The sequence below is a fragment of the Anopheles maculipalpis genome (genome assembly GCF_943734695.1).
Source record: "Anopheles maculipalpis chromosome X unlocalized genomic scaffold, idAnoMacuDA_375_x X_unloc_1, whole genome shotgun sequence".
Classification (NCBI taxonomy): Eukaryota; Metazoa; Arthropoda; class Insecta; order Diptera; family Culicidae; genus Anopheles; species Anopheles maculipalpis.
Genome location: NW_026060413.1, coordinates 70,030 through 95,000, shown reverse-complemented (window position 1 = coordinate 95,000; position 24,971 = coordinate 70,030). Strand labels below are relative to the sequence as shown.

The following is a 24,971-nucleotide window of genomic DNA, read 5'->3' as shown; positions in this document are numbered from 1 at the left end:
ACTGGTGTCTAAGGTACGACTAGATACTCGATTTGCACCTTGTGACAGTGTTTAGAACACGTTCCCATACATTTTTCATTTTTGTGTCACGACACCATACCCTCTTACTATAGCCAATGAACAACATCACTTTACCACAAGTGACCATTTTTATCCATCCCAAAATTAAACGACCTCGGAATTTTTTTCTCCTACATCGCCATACAACTTTGAGGGTCGGGTGACTTTTGCTATTTACCGTCGGAGTTCACTTTTCATGCTTAAAAATGCATCCTGACACAGTTTTACTCAAAGTTAGAGTCAAAAAAATTTTTGTCAAAAAATCTTCCGTCGGTCATACCGGTACCCATGTCTCATAACTTGTACCAAGTTGTGAAGGGTAAATTTTGACAAAAATCCAAAAAAATCATTAAAAAGTCGCTATTGCTTATTGCATTCAGCATCGTTAGACGACTCTTATATGCCTTGGATGACCACTGTCTGATGATTATTTTAGCTTTTATGCCAAAATTTTGATTTCGTGTCTTACGTCCCTACATTAGACGACCTTGGATTTTCGTCTCCTGCACCGCCATGCAACTTTGATGGTCGGGTAACTTTCACTATTTACTGTCGGAGATCACTTTTCATGATTAATAATGCATCCTGAGACCGTTTTACTCAAAGTTAGAGCAAAAAAATTTTTTGTCCAAAAATCTTCCGTCGGTCATACCGGTACCCATGTCCTATGACTTGTACCAAGTTGTGAAGGGTACATTTTGACAAAAATCCAAAAAAATCATTAAAAAGTCGCTATTGCTTATTGCATTCAGCATCGTTAGACGACTCTTATATGCCTTGGATGACCACTGTCTGATGATTATTTTAGCTTTTATGCCAAAATTTTGATTTCGTGTCTTACGTCCCTAAATGAGACGACCTTGGATTTTCGTCTCCTACACCGCCATACAACTTTGATGGTCGGTTGACTTTTGCTATTTACTGTCGGTGTTCACTTTTCGTGGTTAAATATGTATTCTGAGACAGTTTTACTCAAAGTTAGCGAAAAAAAATTTCTTCTCAATAAATCCCCCGAAACCAATGTCTTATACATTGTACCAGGTTATGAGGCGCACCTGTGTGTGAAGAGTTCTTCGTGTGGTTTATAGACATTTCAGGCACTTGGTATATATTTTTGGTTTCGGACCAACCAATTCGACTTGCCTTCATCTCTTGTTAGGTTTATAATATCAATACTCGAACTTATATGCATGTTCAGGGACATCATTTTAACATTCGGTTTGTACCCAAGTCCCGAACTTAGTGATATTTTTGGTTTCTTATCAACCAATTCGACTTGCCTTCATCTCTTGTTAGGTTTATTATATCAATACTCGAACTTATATGCATGTTCAGGGACATCATTTTAACTTTCGGTTTGCACCCAAGTCCCGAACTTAGAGATATTTTTGGTTTTGGACCAACCAATTCGACTTGCCTTCATCTCTTGTTAGGTTTATAATATCAATACTCGAACTTATATGCATGTTCAGGGACATCATTTTAACTTTCGGTTTGCGCACAAGTCCCGAACTTAGTGATATTTTTGGTTTTGGACCAACCAATTCGACTTGCCTTCATCTCTTGTTAGGTTTATTATATCAATACTCGAACTTATATGCATGTTCAGGGACATCATATTAACTTTCGGTTTGCGCACAAGTCCCGAACTTAGTGATATTTTTGGTTTCCGACCAACCAATTCGACTTGCTTTCATCTCTTGTTAGGTTTAAAATATCAATACTCGAACTTATATGCATGTTCAGGGACATCATTTTAACTTTCGGTTTGTACCCAAGTCCCGAACTTAGTGATATTTTTGGTTTCTTACCAACCAATTCGACTTGCCTTCATCTCTTGTTAGGTTTATAATATCAATACTCGAACTTATATGCATGTTCAGGGACATCATTTTAACTTTTGTTTTGCGCACAAGTCCCGAACTTAGAGATATTTTTGGTTTCTTACTTACCAATTCGACTTGCCTTCATCTCTTGTTAGGTTTATAATATCAATACTCGAACTTATATGCATGTTCAGGGACATCATTTTAACTTTCGGTTTGTACCCAAGTCCCGAACTTAGAGATATTTTTGGTTTTGGACCAACCAATTCGACTTGCCTTCATCTCTTGTTAGGTTTATAATATCAATACTCGAACTTATATGCATGTTCAGGGACATCATTTTAACTTTCGGTTTGCGCACAAGTCCCGAACTTAGAGATATTTTTGGTTTCGGACCAACCAATTCGACTTGCCTTCATCTCTTGTTAGGTTTATAATATCAATACTCGAACTTATATGCATGTTCAGGGACATCATATTAACTTTCGGTTTGTACCCAAGTCCGGAACTTAGTGATATTTTTGGTTTCGGACCAACCAATTCGACTTGCCTTCATCTCTTGTTAGGTTTATAATATCAATACTCGAACTTATATGCATGTTCAGGGACATCATTTTAACTTTCGGTTTGCACCCAAGTCCCGAACTTAGAGATATTTTTGGTTTTGGACCAACCAATTCGACTTGCCTTCATCTCTTGTTAGGTTTATAATATCAATACTCGAACTTATATGCATGTTCAGGGACATCATATTAACTTTCGGTTTGCGCACAAGTCCCGAACTTAGTGATATTTTTGGTTTCCGACCAACCAATTCGACTTGCTTTCATCTCTTGTTAGGTTTATAATATCAATACTCGAACTTATATGCATGTTCAGGGACATCATTTTAACTTTCGGTTTGTACCCAAGTCCCGAACTTAGAGATATTTTTGGTTTCTTACCAACCAATTCGACTTGCCTTCATCTCTTGTTAGGTTTATAATATCAATACTCGAACTTATATGCATGTTCAGGGACATCATTTTAACTTTCGGTTTGCACCCAAGTCCCGAACTTAGTGATATTTTTGGTTTCGGACCAACCAATTCGACTTGCCTTCATCTCTTGTTAGGTTTATAATATCAATACTCGAACTTATATGCATGTTCAGGGACATCATTTTAACTTTCGGTTTGTACCCAAGTCCCGAACTTAGAGATATTTTTGGTTTTGGACCAACCAATTCGACTTGCCTTCATCTCTTGTTAGGTTTATAATATCAATACTCGAACTTATATGCATGTTCAGGGACATCATATTAACTTTTGGTTTGCGCACAAGTCCCGAACTTAGAGATATTTTTGGTTTCTTACTTACCAATTCGACTTGCCTTCATCTCTTGTTAGGTTTATAATATCAATACTCGAACTTATGTGCATGTTCAGGGACATCATTTTAACTTTCGGTTTGTACCCAAGTCCCGAACTTAGTGATATTTTTGGTTTCTCACCAACCAATTCGACTTGCCTTCATCTCTTGTTAGGTTTATAATATCAATACTCGAACTTATATGCATGTTCAGGGACATCATATTAACTTTCGGTTTGTACCCAAGTCCCGAACTTAGTGATATTTTTGGTTTCCGACCAACCAATTCGACTTGCCTTCATCTCTTGTTAGGTTTATAATATCAATACTCGAACTTATATGCATGTTCAGGGACATCATTTTAACTTTCGGTTTGCACCCAAGTCCCGAACTTAGTGATATTTTTGGTTTCGGACCAACCAATTCGACTTGCCTTCATCTCTTGTTAGGTTTATAATATCAATACTCGAACTTATATGCATGTTCAGGGACATCATTTTAACTTTCGGTTTGTACCCAAGTCCCGAACTTAGAGATATTTTTGGTTTTGGACCAACCAATTCGACTTGCCTTCATCTCTTGTTAGGTTTATAATATCAATACTCGAACTTATATGCATGTTCAGGGACATCATATTAACTTTTGGTTTGCGCACAAGTCCCGAACTTAGAGATATTTTTGGTTTCTTACTTACCAATTCGACTTGCCTTCATCTCTTGTTAGGTTTATAATATCAATACTCGAACTTATGTGCATGTTCAGGGACATCATTTTAACTTTCGGTTTGTACCCAAGTCCCGAACTTAGTGATATTTTTGGTTTCTCACCAACCAAATCGACTTGCCTTCATCTCTTGTTAGGTTTATAATATCAATGCTCGAACTTATATGCATGTTCAGGGACATCATTTTAACTTTCGGTTTGCACCCAAGTCCCGAACTTAGAGATATTTTTGGTTTCTTATCAACCAATTCGACTTGCCTTCATCTCTTGTTAGGTTTATAATATCAATACTCGAACTTATATGCATGTTCAGGGACATCATTTTAACTTTCGGTTTGCACCCAAGTCCCGAACTTAGAGATATTTTTGGTTTTGGACCAACCAATTCGACTTGCCTTCATCTCTTGTTAGGTTTATAATATCAATACTCGAACTTATATGCATGTTCAGGGACATCATATTAACTTTTGGTTTGCGCACAAGTCCCGAACTCAGTGATATTTTTGGTTTCTTACCAACCAATTCGACTTGCCTTCATCTCTTGTTAGGTTTATAATATCAATACTCGAACTTATATGCATGTTCAGGGACATCATTTTAACTTTCGGTTTGCACCCAAGTCCCGAACTTAGTGATATTTTTGGTTTCTCACCAACCAAATCGACTTGCCTTCATCTCTTGTTAGGTTTATAATATCAATACTCGAACTTATATGCATGTTCAGGGACATCATTTTAACTTTCGGTTTGTACCCAAGTCCCGAACTTAGAGACATTTTTGGTTTCGGACCAACCAATTCGACTTGCCTTCATCTCTTGTTAGGTTTATAATATCAATGCTCGAACTTATATGCATGTTCAGGGACATCATATTAACTTTTGGTTTGCGCACAAGTCCCGAACTCAGTGATATTTTTGGTTTCTTACCAACCAATTCGACTTGCCTTCATCTCTTGTTAGGTTTATAATATCAATACTCGAACTTATATGCATGTTCAGGGACATCATTTTAACTTTCGGTTTGCACCCAAGTCCCGAACTTAGTGATATTTTTGGTTTCTTATCAACCAATTCGACTGCCTTCATCTCTTGTTAGGTTTATAATATCAATACTCGAACTTATATGCATGTTCAGGGACATCATTTTAACTTTCGGTTTGCACCCAAGTCCCGAACTTAGAGATATTTTTGGTTTCTTATCAACCAATTCGACTGCCTTCATCTCTTGTTAGGTTTATAATATCAATACTCGAACTTATATGCATGTTCAGGGACATCATTTTAACTTTCGGTTTGCACCCAAGTCCCGAACTTAGAGATATTTTTGGTTTCGGACCAACCAATTCGACTTGCCTTCATCTCTTGTTAGGTTTATAATATCAATACTCGAACTTATATGCATGTTCAGGGACATCATTTTAACTTTCGGTTTGCACCCAAGTCCCGAACTTAGAGATATTTTTGGTTTCTTATCAACCAATTCGACTTGCCTTCATCTCTTGTTAGGTTTATAATATCAATACTCGAACTTATATGCATGTTCAGGGACATCATATTAACTTTCGGTTTGTACCCAAGTCCCGAACTTAGTGATATTTTTGGTTTCTTATCAACCAATTCGACTGCCTTCATCTCTTGTTAGGTTTATAATATCAATACTCGAACTTATATGCATGTTCAGGGACATCATTTTAACTTTCGGTTTGCACCCAAGTCCCGAACTTAGAGATATTTTTGGTTTCGGACCAACCAATTCGACTTGCCTTCATCTCTTGTTAGGTTTATAATATCAATACTCGAACTTATATGCATGTTCAGGGACATCATTTTAACTTTCGGTTTGCACCCAAGTCCCGAACTTAGTGATATTTTTGGTTTTGGACCAACCAATTCGACTTGCCTTCATCTCTTGTTAGGTTTATAATATCAATACTCGAACTTATATGCATGTTCAGGGACATCATATTAACTTTTGGTTTGCGCACAAGTCCCGAACTTAGAGATATTTTTGGTTTCTTACTTACCAATTCGACTTGCCTTCATCTCTTGTTAGGTTTATAATATCAATACTCGAACTTATGTGCATGTTCAGGGACATCATTTTAACTTTCGGTTTGTACCCAAGTCCCGAACTTAGTGATATTTTTGGTTTCTCACCAACCAATTCGACTTGCCTTCATCTCTTGTTAGGTTTATAATATCAATACTCGAACTTATATGCATGTTCAGGGACATCATTTTAACTTTCGGTTTGCACCCAAGTCCCGAACTTAGAGATATTTTTGGTTTCTCACCAACCAATTCGACTTGCCTTCATCTCTTGTTAGGTTTATAATATCAATACTCGAACTTATATGCATGTTCAGGGACATCATTTTAACTTTCGGTTTGCGCACAAGTCCCGAACTTAGTGATATTTTTGGTTTCCGACCAACCAATTCGACTTGCCTTCATCTCTTGTTAGGTTTATAATATCAATACTCGAACTTATATGCATGTTCAGGGACATCATTTTAACTTTCGGTTTGCTCCCAAGTCCCGAACTTAGAGATATTTTTGGTTTCGGACCAACCAATTCGACTTGCCTTCATCTCTTGTTAGGTTTATAATATCAATACTCGAACTTATATGCATGTTCAGGGACATCATATTAACTTTCGGTTTGCGCACAAGTCCCGAACTTAGAGATATTTTTGGTTTCGGACCAACCAATTCGACTTGCCTTCATCTCTTGTTAGGTTTATAATATCAATACTCGAACTTATATGCATGTTCAGGGACATCATTTTAACTTTCGGTTTGTACCCAAGTCCCGAACTTAGAGATATTTTTGGTTTCTTACTTACCAATTCGACTTGCCTTCATCTCTTGTTAGGTTTATAATATCAATACTCGAACTTATGTGCATGTTCAGGGACATCATTTTAACTTTCGGTTTGTACCCAAGTCCCGAACTTAGTGATATTTTTGGTTTCTCACCAACCAATTCGACTTGCCTTCATCTCTTGTTAGGTTTATAATATCAATACTCGAACTTATATGCATGTTCAGGGACATCATATTAACTTTCGGTTTGTACCCAAGTCCCGAACTTAGTGATATTTTTGGTTTCCGACCAACCAATTCGACTTGCCTTCATCTCTTGTTAGGTTTATAATATCAATACTCGAACTTATATGCATGTTCAGGGACATCATTTTAACTTTCGGTTTGCACCCAAGTCCCGAACTTAGAGATATTTTTGGTTTCGGACCAACCAATTCGACTTGCCTTCATCTCTTGTTAGGTTTATAATATCAATACTCGAACTTATATGCATGTTCAGGGACATCATTTTAACTTTCGGTTTGCACCCAAGTCCCGAACTTAGAGATATTTTTGGTTTCTTATCAACCAATTCGACTTGCCTTCATCTCTTGTTAGGTTTATAATATCAATACTCGAACTTATATGCATGTTCAGGGACATCATTTTAACTTTCGGTTTGCACCCAAGTCCCGAACTTAGAGATATTTTTGGTTTCTCACCAACCAATTCGACTTGCCTTCATCTCTTGTTAGGTTTATAATATCAATACTCGAACTTATATGCATGTTCAGGGACATCATTTTAACTTTCGGTTTGCGCACAAGTCCCGAACTTAGTGATATTTTTGGTTTCCGACCAACCAATTCGACTTGCCTTCATCTCTTGTTAGGTTTATAATATCAATACTCGAACTTATATGCATGTTCAGGGACATCATTTTAACTTTCGGTTTGCTCCCAAGTCCCGAACTTAGAGATATTTTTGGTTTCGGACCAACCAATTCGACTTGCCTTCATCTCTTGTTAGGTTTATAATATCAATACTCGAACTTATATGCATGTTCAGGGACATCATATTAACTTTCGGTTTGCGCACAAGTCCCGAACTTAGAGATATTTTTGGTTTCGGACCAACCAATTCGACTTGCCTTCATCTCTTGTTAGGTTTATAATATCAATACTCGAACTTATATGCATGTTCAGGGACATCATTTTAACTTTCGGTTTGTACCCAAGTCCCGAACTTAGAGATATTTTTGGTTTCTTACTTACCAATTCGACTTGCCTTCATCTCTTGTTAGGTTTATAATATCAATACTCGAACTTATGTGCATGTTCAGGGACATCATTTTAACTTTCGGTTTGTACCCAAGTCCCGAACTTAGTGATATTTTTGGTTTCTCACCAACCAATTCGACTTGCCTTCATCTCTTGTTAGGTTTATAATATCAATACTCGAACTTATATGCATGTTCAGGGACATCATATTAACTTTCGGTTTGTACCCAAGTCCCGAACTTAGTGATATTTTTGGTTTCCGACCAACCAATTCGACTTGCCTTCATCTCTTGTTAGGTTAGCAAAATTTTTAATGCAATAACATGTATTTTGTGAGTTTATGTCCGAGGGATTTAAGTACCGGACTTAGAGAAATTTTTGAAGTCCAAACATTCAATTTGGACTCCATACTCCATTGCTCCTCTAAGAGGTACCTAGTACCCCGTAGCGAAGCAACCGTCACGTTTGAACTTTCCACTAGGAGGTGCAGCCATCACTCGACATGTTAATCATTATCACCCCATACTACTCTCTATATCCGGATACGGCGCTAACCCGATTGCTTGCCCCGACAGCAATCGACCCACTCGTAAGCGGGTTACCCGTAGGTAAGTCAACGATGCGTATTGCCCCCTTCAAGCAAACCGATCATCACTCCGTGGAGGAGTAATGACGGACCCGTACCGGTATCAACTGCATATGATCAACATTCTTATGAACCCACACACTCTTCGCTTATATGCTCAGTAACATTTGAATTCTCTCTCTGTCTTTCGTTTTCCAACTCATTCATCGTGCATACTGAACACACCCGGAAAGGTGCGACAGTACACACGAATACACCACCAAGCATGGGTCGCCTGAGAGGATCGATGCGAACGCATCTCTACAACTCGCAGCTCCCAGCCTGAAGTCCCGTCGTTTGCGGGCGGTCGGTAGGCATCGAAACTAGTCAAGTCCACGGTCGGCGAGGTCAGCTGCCACCAGTGTTCCCTATGGTCAGGTACTAACACGTGCGGTGCGACCCTGCGCGATGCGGCCAAGTCTAGAAGCGGGGATGAGGCGCCAGGCTGCGAGGCAGCGCCAGCGTATCTCGGAGGGTTGTTAGGCCCGCTAGCTTACGATTGCCTATGGGGGTTTGAAGCGCTATCAGCTCGGATTGGTTACGACCTTAGAGGCGTTCAGGCATAATCCAGCGGACGTAGCGTCATACCAAAGTCCGGTCGAACTAGTATTGAGCCAGTGGTCCGTACCTGTGGTTCCTCTCGTACTGCACAGGAATTCCGTTAAGATAGCACAAATGCACACACCAGTAGGGTAAAACTAACCTGTCTCACGACGGTCTAAACCCAGCTCACGTTCCCTTGAAAGGGTGAACAATCCTACGCTTTGGGAATTTTGCTTCACAATGATAGGAAGAGCCGACATCGAAGGATCAAAAAGTCACGTCGCTATGAACGCTTGGCGACCACAAGCCAGTTATCCCTGTAGTTGCGATCGGTCAGCCGAAGTGAGCAGACGTGCCTGTGCTGTGCTCCGTGAGAAAAAAAATTTTTTCGTGTTATTCAGTGAATTCAATAGTTAGGGTGGTGAATTTACGTGTGCGGCCCCCGATCTTGGTCCTACGCCCCCCCTCCGAGTTTTTCCGGAAAATTCGGAAAATTGAGGGAGTTTTTCGCGGGATGGTTTTTCGCGAATATTAAGAAAAGTAGTGGACCGATCGGGCCAAATGAGGTCTTAAAAGAAGCGGGCCAGTGTGCCGCATGTTTTTGAGAAGGAAAAACTTTGAAAAGAATGGAGTTCAGTGATATGTGAGTGATTAAAAAGTGAAAATTGAACTTAAAATAGCCAGTGTAGCTTAAGAGCTAGAAGAGAGCTGCCATACAAAGATTTGTGCGTTTCTTGGAGGAGAACAATTCCAGAAAGTTTCAAGACAATCGAGTGAAAACTGGCGGAGTTACAGGGCGGCAAAGTTTCGCACCAAAAAAGGACGCCGTTTTTCGCCTTCCGAAAATGGCGGCGTGTGTGTGAAAAAAGCCGTTAAAAACCGTTAAAAACCGTTAAAAACTGGTCCCTGTACCACCAACACCCGGACGGAACATTTTGTGCGGAGCACCCGGTGTTCGGACGGGTTGTTCAGAGTGTCCGCCCTGGTTTCCCGAGAGTTCCCGGCGGGCCCACTGGCCGCTTTTTGGAGGTTCGGCCGGCCAGTCAACCGATCCGGGCGTGCGACCCCTCCATCGACGCGTCTCGGTAAGTGGAAACTGGGAGTGACCATCCCGCCCCCCTCCCACCCACCCACCACCCACTGGAGCGGAAAAACACCCTCACAAACGGTTTTTCCGCGTTTTCCCGGGGAAGGAGGGGAGATAGCGACTTGGGGTCTTCGGTGGAGTTGTTCGGGTGGACCCCCCCCACCCACCCCCCTGGAAAACCGACCGATTTTCCACCACCAGGGGGCGCTACAGCCAGGAAAAGCCACCGGTTGAAGAGTTTTCCGACCCTCACGGGAAAACCGGGCTTTTCCCGATAGGGGTTTATATGGGGGACGGAGCCCGTTTTTAAAGGAGAATACCCCCCCGCAAGGATTTCCCCCCACCCCCCCTGGAAAATAGGGTTTTTCCGGGCAGCCCCCCTTTCCAAACTATCAACCGGACCCGGGCAAGTGGGGTGTCCAACGACGCAGCTCAACGGTACGAAGTGAAAGCACACCCCCCCGCCCCGCCCCCACCTACCCCAACCACCCACCAACCCCCCGGAGCCGTAAAACCGGTTTTCTTAGCGGTTTTCCGCGATTTTCCCGGGGAAGGAAGGGAGATAGCGTCTTGGGGTCTTCGGTGGAGTTGTTCGGGTGGACCCCCCCCACCCACCCCCCTGGAAAACCGACCGATTTTCCACCACCAGGGGGCGATACAGCCAGGAAAAGCCACCGGTGGAAGAGTTTTCCGACACTCACGGGAAAACCGGGCTTTTCCCGATAGGGGTTTATATGGGGCACGGAGCCCGATTTTAAAGAAGAATACCCCCCCGCAAGGATTTCCCCCCACCCCCCCTGGAAAATAGGGTTTTTCCGGGCAGCCCCCCTTTCCAAACTATCAACTGGACCCGGGCAAGTGGGGTGTCCAACGACGCAGCTCAACGGTAGGAAGCGAACGCACACCCCCCCGCCCCGCTCCCACCTACCCCCACCACCTACCAACCCCCCGAAGCGGAAAAATCGGTTTTTTAAGCGGTTTTCCGCGATTTTCCCGGGGAAGGAAGGGAGATAGCGGTCTCGTGTGGAAGAGAAAGTTGCTCGTTAGGGAAATTTCCATCAATTCCCATCTTTAGAACCTGGATTTCCCGACTTCGGCCGGAAAAGTCAAATTTTCCGGGCACCATTTTCCGGCCGGATAGTACGAAGTTGGGTGTCCAGCGACGCGGCTTGGAGTAAGGAAGGTAGAAAACATCACCCCGCCCCGCTCCCACCTACCACCACCCCCCTGGAGCCGGAAAACCTGTTTCTCCGAGGGTTTCCGTTAGTTTTCCGGGGGAAGGAGCGGAGCTAGCTGATCCAGAGCCGCAGGGGATAGTAGGCGAGACCCATTACTCGCTTATGAGTGCGCCGTATAAATTACGGCCTAGAAAAGGGTCGGTGGTGGCTACCCAGCCACCAGTGTATGAGCGTCCGGCCACGCCCACGATGGAGCTTTGCTACTCCAGCGACGAAGATGAAATGAATAACACCATCATTGCGACGTCGGGGCGCGAGGCAGGGGAGGCGGTCATGGAGTTGGAGCAACCAACAGCCTTAGTGCTAACACCATCGGCATCTCCTGCTCCGGAGGCAGTTGGTGGGACCATCGACGCGGGAAGCTGGGCATTGCTGATGGCACAGCTGCAAAGTATCGCCGCCCAGCTCACAACCGCGCTGGAGGAGTTGCGTTCTTGTCGTGAGGAGAACTCAGCACTTCGACGCGAAAACGAGTTGTTGCGCACGGGCACTCGATCAGTGCTTGAGTTGCAAACTGCGGCGATACACGGCAGTAACCGGGAGTCTGCCCGGAAGCGTCTGCAGCGGCAAAGGCAGCGACAGCGAGAAAAGCAGCAGCAGCAGCAGCAGCAGCAGCAGCAGCAGCAGCAGCAGCAACGTCAGCTGCAGCAGCAGCAGCAGCAGCAGCAGCAGCAGCAGCAACGTCAGCAGCAGCAGCAGCGTCAGCAGCAGCAGCAGCAGCAGCTGCGTCAGCAGCAGCAGCAGCAGCGTCAGCCTCAGCAGCAGCAGCAGCAGAAGCAGCAGCAGCAACAGCCGCAGCAGCAGCCGCAGCAACAGCAGCTCTGGACGACGGTGGTGAAAGGCCGCTCGTCCAAGCGGCAATGCCACCAGCCGCAGCAGCAGCAGCAGCAGCAACAGCAGCGAGGCGAGCGATACGTGCCACCGCAGCTTCGCACACCGCAGCAGCAGCAGCAGCAGCAGCAGCGTCCGCTGCAGCAGCAGCAACAACATCAGCAGCAGTCCAAGGGGCGTCCTGTACGACCTGACCGCATCGCGGTGGTTCCGGGTGCGAACAAAACCTGGACGGAGATGTACGTTAAACTACGTACGTCTCAGGAGCTGCAGGACGTCCGGGCGGACATCGGGATGGGGCGTCGGACCGCGCAAGGCCATCTGATAGTCCCGCTGCGCAAGAACGTGGACAGCGCGGAGCTGGCTCGCCGCATTCAGCTGGCGCTCGGCGAGGATGGCGTGGCCCGGGTCGTGACGGAGATGGGAGAAGTTCTCGTCACAAACGTCGACCCCTTGGCTCAGGAGAGCGACGTGGAGCTTGCCATCAAGCAGCAGCTAGGAGCGGAGCCGGGTATTGCGCGGGTCGAGCTGTGGGAGCTCCGCGATGGCACGAAGCGGGCTCGAGTGCGGCTTCCACTCGGAAAGGCTCGGCTTCTGATTGGCCAGAAGCTTACTCTGTGCCAGTGTGTAAGCGGCATCCGCGAGGTCCCGAAGAAGCCGCTTGATCTTCAGCGCTGCTTCCGCTGCTTACTGACGGGGCACCTGGCGCGAGATTGTCGTGCCCCCACTGACCGGTCGGGTCAGTGCCTGCAGTGTGGCGAGGTAGGCCACCGCATCAGCCAGTGCACCGCGGCGGCTAAGTGCATATTCTGCCAGGGGCCCCATCGCGTGGGCCATTCATCGTGCCCCCAGAACTTGCAATGGCGGGCGTAATGCGGGTGATGCAGGCCAACCTGGGTGGTGGACGCATTGCCCAGGACCTGGCCTTGCAGACAGCCCGCACAAAGCGGGCCGACGTGCTGTTGCTGTCGGAGGTTTACCGGCCTCCAGATGGTAGCGGTAACTGGGCGGTCGACTCGTCGGGGGGAGCAGCTGTGGTGGCGACCGGCCACCTCCCAATCCAGCGGGTCTGGCGCTGTGCCATGCCCGGATTGGCAGCAGCGCAGATCGGAGGGGTGGTTTACATCAGCTGCTACGCCCCTCCACGTCTCAACACCAGCGAGTTCGAGCAGTTACTGGAGGCGGTGGAGTTGGAGGCCCAACCTCACCCGCGTATCGTCTTGGCAGGCGATTTTAACGCCTGGAACGAGGAGTGGGGCAGCCAGCGTTCTACCTGGCGCGGTGAAGAGCTGCTTGATACCGTCAGGCAACTGGGCCTTGTGGTCCTGAACCAAGGCTCGGTCCCGACGTTCGTGGGCAACGGAGTCGCCACTCCCAGTGTCGTGGATGTGTCTTTTGCGAGCGCATCCATCGCTCGTCCGGACACTTGGGAGGTGGCTGCAGACACCGCTGCGTGCCACTACACGGCATCGGACCATCGGTATATCTTCTTCACCGTGGGGCCTCTAACTCGTGACCAGCAGCAGCGACAACAGCAGCAACAGCAGCACCAGCAGCACCAGCAGCAGCAGCAGCAGCAGCAGCAGCAGCAGCAGCAGCAGCAGCAGCAGCAGCAGCAGCAGCAGCAGCAGCAGCAGCAGCAGCAGCAGCAGCAGCAGCATCAGCAACAGCAGCAGCAGCAGCATCAGCAGCAGCAGCAGCAGCAACAGCATCATCGTCAGCGGGGACAGGGGTCCTCAACGTCGTCCACCACTTTCCGGCACGCTGGCCGTAGATGGAAGACGACGCAGTTTTCGGTCGAGGCATTCACAGCCGCACTCCAGACGGCCGGATTCCCGGAGCGAGCCGTGAGCCAGGAGGGGATGGTCGCTGCCATGTTCGATGCATGCGACGACACGATGGAGCGCGTCACCGTGTCACATCGTGACCCCCATCGCGACCTCTTCTGGTGGACCCCGGAGATTCTGCGTCTTCGGGAGGAGTGTGCGGCTGTGCACGAGAGAATGCTTCGTACGACCGATCTGCAGGAGCGCAGCGCCGTGGCCGCACATCATCGGTCGGCGAGGAGAGCGGTGGAGAAGGCTGTCCGGGCCAGCAAGCGTGCACAGCTTGATGAGCTGATACAACAGGCGGAGACCAATGAGTTTGGGGCCGGTTACCGGGTGGTAATGTCTCGCCTTCGTGGCAGCTTTGTGCCACCGGAGACAGACCGTGCCGTACTGGAACAGATTGCCAACGATCTGTTTCCAACTCATCCGCCTGTTGTCTGGCCGGACTCCGAATTGCCGAGTGCGGACACCGAGGAGCAGAGGACATCGCTGACCCCCGTTACTGCGGACGAGCTGCTTAGCATCGTGGGAACAATGGCGAACAGGAAAGCGCCTGGATTGGACGGTATCCCCAATGCTGCGGTTAAGACGGCAATTAGGAAGTACCCGGAGGTTTTCGTCCGTTTGTACCAGGACTGCCTGGACCGGGGTGCGTTTCCAGCGCCCTGGAAGAGGCAGCGCTTGGTGCTGCTGCCAAAGCCTGGCAAACCTCCCGGGGAAAGCTCCTCCTACCGGCCGCTGTGCATGCTTGATGCACTCGGCAAGGTGTTGGAGCGCCTAATCCTTAACCGGCTGAACGAGTTCCTGGAGGAACCAGATGCGGAACGATTATCGGACGAACAGTACGGATTCCGGCGGGGCAGATCCACCATCAGTGCGATCCAGCGTGTTGTCGAAGCGGGCAGGAAGGCCATGTCCTTTCATCGTACCAATGCCCGAGACAAGCGCTGCCTGATGGTGGTTGCCCTGGACATCCGCAACGCGTTCAACTCCGCGCCTTGGCAGGCCATCGCCAGCGCGTTGAGGGACAAGGGGGTACCGTTGTCGCTGCAGAGGATGCTGAAAAGCTATTTCGAGGATCGGCGACTGGTTATCGACACCAGCGAGGGCCCCGTCGAGCGCAGCATCAGCGCGGGAGTTCCACAGGGTTCCATATTGGGACCCACGCTGTGGAACGTGCTGTACGACGGGGTCCTGGGTGTCCAGTTGCCTGAGGGGGCCGAGGTTATTGGCTACGCCGATGACCTTGTAGTCTTGGTCCCCGGAACGACACCCCAAGCCGCTTCCTCAACTGCTGAACGCGCCATCGCGGCGATCACGACCTGGCTGGACCGGAACCGTCTTTCGTTGGCTCCGGAGAAGACGGAAATGACGCTCATCTCCACCCTGAAGCGCCATCCGGTCGTCAGCATCAACATCGGGGGAGTGGTCGTGCAATCCCAGCGCTCCATCCGCTATCTTGGAGTTTGGTTGCACGACCACCTGTCATGGTTGCCGCACGTTCAGCAGGTTGCAGCGAAGGCCATGAGGGTTGCGGAAGCCATCACGCGCCTCATGCCGAACCACAGTGGCCCGAAATCGTCACGTGCCCGACTACTGGCGGCCGTTGCGGACTCCATCCTTCGCTACGGGGCCCCAGTATGGTCGGAGGGATTGCAGCTGCAACAGTGTCACAGACTGGTGCAGCGTGTGCAGAGGACGACGGCCATTCGGGTGTGTCGGGCTTTCCGGACGGTGAGGGGAGAGACGGCCGTGCTGCTGGCCGGTCTCATCCCGATATGCCTGCTGGTTGAGGAGGACAGCAGGGTGCATCATCGTCTGCAGGATCCTGCGAACGAACACTCGAGAGCGAGTGTAAAGAGCATGGAGCGCGACCGTACCTACGGGCAGTGGCAGCAGCAGTGGGACGCGGATGCTGCTAGAGAGGACGCCAGTCGGTTCACTCGGTGGACGTATCGAGTGATACCTGACGTGAGGACATGGCAGTCACGGAAACACGGAGACGTGACGTTCCAGTTGGCGCAGGTTTTGTCCGGTCACGGTTTTTTCCGTGACTACCTGTGCCGGATGGGCTTCACGTCGTCCCCGGACTGCCCCAGATGTCCTGGCGTCGCTGAGACGGCGGAACACGCCGTTTTCAGCTGCCCCAGGTTCGCCACTGAACGCGGAAGGCTGCTCGAGGCGGGTAGTACGAGTGAGATCACCCCCGAAGGTCTCGTTGCCGCCATGCTCGAGAGCCCGGAACGTTGGAGCAGCATCTGTGAGTTCGTCGCCGGCGTCACGGACGAGCTCCAGGATGGTTGGAACGCGGAAAGGGAGCTGTTGGCTGCGCAGGGTCAGCCGTCAGCCGCACACCTCCCTGACAACTCGGTGGCCGTCGCTCGTAACCAGCGCCGGAACGTTGCGAGGAACGCGGCACGGGCGAGAGCGAGGGAGTTACAGCGAGGTGGGCGGCCCCCAACACCACCTCCATCGCCGACAACAGCTGCGCGCCGGGCAGCCATTCGCGAGCGAGTCGCGAGATTCAGGGAGAGGCGAAGGACTGTGGCCTCCCTGGCATGGCTGTACGGCGAGGGCGCGGATTCGTCCAGCGACGAAGAGGACGATTCTCCGTCAGCAGCTCCAGAGCAGCATATCAGCAATCGACCAGGTGGCCTCTCTGCCGCTGAAGCAGCCGCGGCAACGGAGGCAGAAACAGCGGCACGTTGATTAAAAGGGGCGCAATGAGAGTACGAAGGGCTTTGAAGCCATGGTGGGCGGCCTTCGACAGGCACTCGAAGCTTGGAATGAATTCAGGAAGGGATAAATTTTGTAAATATGATAAGAAAAGTTTAGAGTAAGTTACAAATGCGCGATGCTATTTTGCATATACACCCTGGCCAAAAAACCCTCGCGGGGCAACGGTCAGGTGGTGGAGTGTGGATTTTTGTTGAGGCATATAATAGATAGATTTCAATAAAAATTCGTATTTAAAAAAAAAAAAAAAAAAAGCCAGTTATCCCTGTGGTAACTTTTCTGACACCTCTTGCTAAAAACTCGTTATAACCAAAAGGATCGTAAGGCCAAGCTTTCGCTGTCCCGGAGTGTACTGAACGTCGGGATCAAGCCAGCTTTTGTCCTTATGCTCAGCGTGTGGTTTCTGTCCACACTGAGCTGACCTTTGGACACCTCCGTTATCGTTTTGGAGATGTACCGCCCCAGTCAAACTCCGCACCTGGCACTGTCCATGACGTGGACCGAAAGGTCTGCCCAGATGTCTTCGAGCCGGGCGGCACCAGAACCCGAGAGCGAAAGTGCGGGCGGCGCAAACGAACGAACGCAGCGACGGCCACGCGCCTACCGACGTACGCGTGCTTGACCCTTGCGGGCCCCGGCTCACGGTCGGCAAAGCGGTGAAACGACGAGCGTCGATGCTACGACACCACACAGCCCCCAGGCGGCACCTCCCAGCGACATGGCTGGACGCTGAGCGAGAAACACGGCGCATTGGGCAACTGCAGGCGAGCCGCACGTTACGCTCCCGGCGAGGGAGTTTGTAACAGCAACGACCCGGACCTGAGGCCCGCGCTTGTTCCACCCAATCATGTAAGTAAGGCAACAGTAAGAGTGGTGGTATCTCAGAGGCGAGCCCGCACGAGACGAACTCTCCCACCTATGCTGCACCTCCTATATCGCCTTACAATGCCAGACTAGAGTCAAGCTCAACAGGGTCTTCTTTCCCCGCTAGTGCTTCCAAGCCCGTTCCCTTGGCTGTGGTTTCGCTAGATAGTAGATAGGGACAGAGGGAATCTCGTTAATCCATTCATGCGCGTCACTAATTAGATGACGAGGCATTTGGCTACCTTTTTTTTTTTTTTTTTTTTTTTTTTTTTTTTTTTTTTTTTTTTTTTTTGTTAACGGGGAGGGAACCTTCAAAAGGTCCCCATCTCGGAAGGTGGTCTGCGGCTACAGACCAACCCTCAAGATGGGGTATGTGGGATTCATCGTGACGCTGGGCCCGTGAAGCGGACCCGGCAGCCGATGCGACCCAACTAAACCACTCCTCGACCTGATCCGAAACCTGCCGATGCGCTGATGTGCGTAGTACTCCATGCAGGTTCGTTTGTGCAATGCACTCATCCCGTTGACGCGCGGTTGCTGCGTCATTCGTCCTTGTTGACTCAGCTGCTGCTGCTGCTTCGTGCCTTCCTTTCCGCTGCTGCTGCTCAGACCCGTCCGTCCGTAGCCGTTACTCCCGGCTGGGTCTAAGCTCCTGCTGCTGCTCTGGTTACTCGTCGCTGCTGCTGCTGCTTCCGTTGTAGTATAGTCCTTTGTATGTGGTTACGGCGGCAGCTATTGCTACCTTGGTTGTTCCGTATTCCGCTGTCGTTGTTGTCGCCTCCGTCTTGCCGTTGGTGGACTTTCCTCATTCCACCTCACTTGGAGGTTTCTGAAGATGGTCCGAGCGGCAGTCCGGACTGCTTCCCATGTGTCACGGTTGGCACACATTTCCGCCGCCAGATTGTCCATCGTCAGGCGGGTGTGGCTCTGCTGCTGCATCTCATGTCGGATCCGAGCAAACCGCGGACAGTGGAACATTACGTGGTCGACATCTTCCACGTCATGTTCACACACCGGGCAGTTTGGCGAACCGTCGAGGATGCCTTTCTCGACGAAGTAGCTCCGGAGAAACCCATGCCCTGTAAAGAGTTGGGAAAGAAAGAAATCAATTTCTCCGTGCTTACGATTTACCCAGGACATAATGTCCGGGATAAGTCTCCTCGTCTTCATCCCCGGCGAACCCTGCTGCTCTGCTCCGGCTGTCCACTGTTGTTGCCAGCGTTCCATGGTCTCCTCTCTGCGTCGCTTTCGTATGTCTGGTCCAGTATATCCCCTCGCTACCTTGTCGTCATGGCAGCGAATATCCTCCTCTAGGAGGAGGACTAGCGGGATAGTACTTGCGACCACGCAAGCTGCATCGTAGGACACCGTCTGGAAGGCGCTGGCTACTCGGAGTACTCCTGTGCGGTGTGTCCTCTGAACGGTTGTGCGATGAATATCTCTGTGTAGTAGTGTCCGTCCCCACGATGGTGCCGCGTAACGGACAATGCTGTTCCCAACGTTAACCAGGGCTCTCCTTCTGCTGCTTTTGGGGCCGCACTTGTTCGGCATCAGAGCGGTCAAGGCATTTGCGATACGCGTTGCCTTGGTGCAGACCTTCTCCAAATGCCGGCCGTAGTGCTGCTTGCGGCAGAGCTCGACGCCGAGGTACTTGAGCGATTCCGTGGAAGTGATCGTGTGTCCACCCGCTTGTAGTTGACCTACTTGCGGGTTGTGATGCGTGCAGAAGATCATGTAGCCGGTCTTTTGATGGGCCAGCTTCAGACCCACTGCATCCATCCAACGCTCGATCCTCTCCAGGTTCCTCGTAGCATGGTTGCTGATTTCCTGTGGGTCCCTCCCGATAAGGGTGAACGCCACATCATCCGCAAATCCAATGATGTCCGCACGCTTCCCGGACAGCTCCAGACGTAGAAGGTCGTCGTACATGACATTCCACAGTGTTGGCCCTAGAACCGAACCCTGCGGAACACCTGCCGTCACTGGTAACGAGACCATTCCTTCGTCCGTCTCGTAGTGGAGCGTGCGATTGACGAAGTAGTTCCGCAGCAACGCCTGGAGGTACAATGGCGTGTTTCTTTGCTGCAGAGCTGCTCCAATCGCTGTCCAGTTGGCCGTGTTGAAGGCGTTCTTCACGTCGATTGTCACCATTGCACACAGTCGGTCGCCCTTGCGCTTTTTATCCAGCGCAACCTTTCCGTTGGCGATCACCCTGTTGATGGCGTCCATAGTAGAGCGTCCTTTCCGGAATCCGTATTGGGCATCAGCGAGACCGCCCGTCGCATCGAGATGCTCCGTAAGTCTGCGCTGTATAAGTCGCTCCAACACTTTTCCCAGGACGCTCAGCAGGCAGATCGGCCGGTACGACGATGATTCACCCGGTGGTTTCCCGGCCTTCGAGAACAGCACCAACCGTTGCCTCTTCCATTCATCGGGGAAGTGGCCGGAATTGATGTAGTGCTGGAACGTTCTCGAGAAGACGCGTGGAAATGCCGTCATCGCCGCTGTCAAGGCCACGTTTGGGATATTATCGTCTCCAGGGGCACGCTGTGGGTTGAGCGATTTTGCAATGCCCAACAGCTCGTCCTCGGTGACTAAATCCCTAGCCGTGTCCTCGTCCGTCCGTCCTGTCTCTGCTTCTATTGCGGGCCACTCCATGGGCGGTTGTACCGGAAACAGTTCCCCGACGATGTGCTGTAGCTTCGCTGGGTCCCGTTCCATCGGTACGCGGGCACCTTCCCACGCCTGCTTCCGAATTTTGTAGCCTGGTCCGAATCCGTGCGGACCCAGCTGTTCCGGAAGTTGTTCAGCGTGCTCTTTTTTGCTCCGCTTAACCGCTTGCTCCAGAGCTGCTCTCGCCGCTGTGTATGCTGGCCGTCGATCTTGTCGCTGTTCGTCCGTTCGCGCTCTCCTGAGTCTTCTCCGCATCCCGATGTAAGTACGGCGTAGCTGGGAAATCTCACTGTTCCACCAGTATACCGATCGCCGTCCTCCTCGTGTTGCGGGCAGTCTCGGCATTGTCGCGTCGCAAGCAGTGGCCATTGCCTGCGTCAGCTCGTCCGCCAAGAGGGTGCGGTTATGGATGTCCAGCGACCCGAACATTTCAACAAATAGTTCTTTGTTGAAAAACCGGGTCGCCCATCTACTCTCCGTTGTTTGTTGTCTGTCGTTCTGTCCCTGGTTGCGCTGCGCCGTCGTCCTTCCGACCGAAAACTTAATGGTGTTGTGGTCGCTTGGATTTTCGTCGCAGACTCGCCAGTTGTTGTCCCCCAGGAGCGACGGGCTGCAGAAGGAAACGTCGACGATGGAGCTACGGCCATTGTTGCTGCACCAGGTTGGCCGGTTACCCCGGTTCAACAGGACCAGCCCCAGCGAAGCCATAGCGTCCATCACCACCGCTCCCCTATGCACTCGTTCTCCATCGTTGTGCCTGCGTTCCATTCCCCATGCTCCAGACCAGGCGTTGACATCCCCGCCGATCACGGTGTCCCGGTTCCGCGGAATAACTGACGCAATCTCGGTCCATTTGCGTCTGAAATCTTCCACCGTTGAATCGGGACCCACTGGAGGTAGGTACACGGAGCAGAACACAATCCCGCGCATCTCGACCACAACGAAACAATCTCGCCGATTCTCAATGATGCGCTGGATGGGGTATCGTCCTGTCGATACTGCCGCAACTTTGCCCGTCGGGTCCGCTACCCAGTTGCCGTTGTTCTCCGGGATCCGATATGGGTCGGAGATCAGCACCAGGTCGCATCCTTCCTGTCGGGCGGTTTGCAGCAGCATGTCCTGCGCCAACCGGCAGTGGTTGACGTTCTGCTGGAGTATACTATTTTTGAGGAGGCCGTATACTTATTCCAACTACTTGACGGCAGCTGCGCTGTCCAAACGAGTGGCCAATTGCTTCCGGGCCCTTGCAGACGAGACACTTCCGCTCCTCAGTGCATGGTCCTGTGTGTTTAAGTTCCGCACACCGAGGACACCTGCCGGACCGGTCCTTTCCGCGGCATTTCATGGCGATGTGGCCAAATTCGTAGCACCGGTAGCACTGTCGTTTGGCCTCCACCTTCTTCAGCCTGCAGCACTGGCTGAGACCGACTACATGCTGTTTGAGCAGTACGTCGTCGGTCACGGCCACCTCAGGGCAACCGAAGAATGCGACCAGCGTGCCGTAGTTGGTTTTTACGGTCGTTATCTGGTCGGCATCAATCGCCACCCCCAGGGCTGCGCTCAGGTCCGTCGCAATCTCCTCACTGTCGCAGCTTGGGGGAATATTGGTACAAGTGAGGCGAGTTGTGGGGGTCCGTGGTCGGGCTTTAGCCTTGCCCTCCAGTAGGCTGGACACTTTTCTCCACATCTCGAGCGTCTCGGTGTGGCTCTCGCAGTTAAGTTCCAGTAGGAGGTTCCCCTGGAAGTTCATCCGAGCGCGCTGCACCTTTTTCTTGTCGTCCCCCAGCTTCCTGTTGACGATGCGCAGTATCTCGCCCAGTGTCGCGTCATTAATTGCTTCCAATTCCAACGCGTTCTGGACCCGATGTGCGCGTTGCTTCGGTTGTTTCGGTGGCTGCGGTTGATTCGGCTGCTGCTGCTGCTGCTGGTTTGCATCAGGTGCTGCTGCCTCCTGCTTCCGCTGCTTCTTCCGTGCCCGTCGCTTTGCTGACTTGCTAACCACCTTCGTCCATTCGGGTGTCGGTTCCTGTAGTTTGTCCTGGTCCTTTTCGTTGTCCGTGGTCTTTTGTTTGTTTGGTTTGCGTTGACGTTTGCGTTTTTTGTTTGGCTGTGTGTTTGTGTGTTGGTCCGTCGCGTTGTTGGTGGGGGGTAGGGTCGAGGGTGTGTCCGTGGTCGTGGCGGTGTCCATTTGGCTGTCGCATGTTGTTGTGGTCTTTGTGATTGTTTGTGTTTTGGTGTTTGTTTCCGTTTGTGTCTTTGTCATTTTGTTTGCGATTGTCGGGAGTGTGTCTATGTTTGTGTCTTGTGTGTTTTTTGGTTTGTTTGTGAGTGTAGTTTGTATTGTTTCTGGGTTGTCTGTTGCTGTTACCGTCTGTGTTTGTCCTTGTTCGATTTCCTTGGTCATTTTAATGTAGGCGTCCCACTGCAGCGAAAGCTGCTTGTTGGCCTCCAAGAGCAGCACCGTCATGTGCACCAGTTCCTCAGCCTTCGCATCGGTGGTTCCGGGAGAAAGCTGCGTTACGGGAGATTGGGGGGATGGCTGGGTCTCCACGAGGGAGGACTCTGCCACCTCGCCCTCACTACCCGCAAGCTGCCGCTCAACCGGTTCGGCCGTGGGACTCCGAGGTCCGTCTGCACATGGCGGTGACTTGGGAATGTCCGTCGTTGCCGTAGCGTCTTTGTCGTTCGTCACGTTCTCAGTTACTGTTGCGAGCGTATTCAGGACCTTTCTGATGACAGGCTCCCAGTTCCTCGGCAGAACAGACTGGGCTCTAGTCTTCTGTCCGTCGCGTATTGTACGGACGAAGCCGGTCAGCGTCGCAATCGCCCTCTCCACCGGGTCAACGGGGCTAGCACCAGCAGGGTACCGCTCGAGGAAGGCCTCCAAGCTGCGACCGGCCACGGACGCAACCGACGGCCCTGTTCCCCTCTCCATGACCGGCTCAAGACTTGCCTGCCCTGCCAGGCCCCATCCAACCTTTGACGTTTTCAAAGGTGCGGTAGCTTCCGCTATTGGTAGGGCTGGCACGGCCGGCAAGGAGCTTCTAGTCATGCGTCTGGTGAGCAGGACCTCTTGTCTGGCTGACATCATCGGGGCCGTCGCGCCCGAGCTGAGCCGTCCTCTGGCAGATACCCGGATGGAGCCAGATAGTCGCTTTGGGGATGCGGTTAGAAGGGACTTGGAGTTGCTGCGTGTCATTGGAGGCATTTTGTATGAAACGAGAGGAGGGAAAAGTGTAGTACCGTTTGATTGGTGTGGGGGGGAGGGATTTTCCTGGAATTAAAGGAATGGAGGAAGAGTGTAGTATTGTTTGGTTGGGGTGGGTTTAGGTTGGTGTCGTTGTGGGGGAAGGAATGGGGCTGGATAAAAGGCGAAAGAAACAAGCAAGAGAGGAAGAGTTAAGTGGATATTTGGTCTGCAATGAAAAGAACGGAAGGAAAGTGTAGTATTGCTTGGGGTGAGGATGGGTTTGGGTGGTTTGCTGGAAGAGAGAGTAAAAAGGATGTTCTGAAAGAAGAGGAGAAGAAGGAAAGTGTAGTATTGTTTGGGTTGGGATTGGTTAGTGTATGGCTGAAGGAAGGAACGAGTAAAGAAAGAGATGTTCTGGAATAAAAGAGAAGAGGGAGAGTGTAGTATTGCTTGGGTTGGGATTGGTTAGTATGAGGCTGAAGGGCGGAAGAATTAAAGAAAGGTTTTGTTCTGGAATAAAAGAGAAGAAGGAGAGTGTAGTATTGCTTGGGATGGGATTGATTAGTGTATGGCTGTAGGATGGAAGAAGTAAAGAAAAGGGTTTTCTGGAATAAAAGAGAAGAAGGAGAGTGTAGTATTGCTTGGGTTGGGATTGGTAAGTTTATGGCTGTGGAGAAAGTGAAGTGAAGAAAAGGGTTATTCTGGAATAAAAGAGAAGAAGGAGAGTGTAGTATTGCTTGGGTTGGGAATGGTTAGTTTATGGCTGTGGGGAGAGTGAAGTGAAGAGAAGGGTTTTTCTGGAATAAAAGAGAAGAAGGAGAGTGTAGTATTGCCTTGGTTGGGATTGGTTAGTATATGGCTGAAAGACGGAAGAAGTAGGGGAGAAAGATGTTCTGGAATAAAGAAGAAGAAGGAGAGTGTAGTATTGCTTTGTTTGCGATGGGCTTAGAGTGAGGGGGATTATAGCTGGAGGACGGGAGAAGAAAGCGGGAATTAGAAAAAAGTAAGGAAAGAGTTATTCTGAAATAAAAGAGAAAAGGGAGAGTGTAGTATTGCTTGGGTATGGATTGGTTATTGTGTAGCTAGAAGATGGAAGGAAGAGGCGAGAATTAAGAGGAGAGAGTAGAGAAAAGATTTTCTGGAATAAAGGAGAAAAGGGAAAGTGTAGTATTGCTTTGTTTGGGATGGGCTTAGGTGGTTTACTGGAAGAGAGAGAGGAATTATAGCTAAGGGACGGGAGAGAAAGCGAGTAGATTGAGAGAAAGAGGAGAAAAATAGAGGTGATGGGGCCGTAGGGAGAACGAAGCGTAGA

At 49.9% G+C, this 24,971-nt stretch overlaps 1 pseudogene; it reads left to right on the top strand.

Annotated features, from left to right (window-relative positions):
• Nucleotides 1-22,333: 22,333 nt before the first annotated feature.
• Nucleotides 22,334-23,244, top strand: LOC126566480 (uncharacterized; annotated as a pseudogene).
• The last annotated feature ends 1,727 nt before the right edge of the window (nt 23,245-24,971 follow it).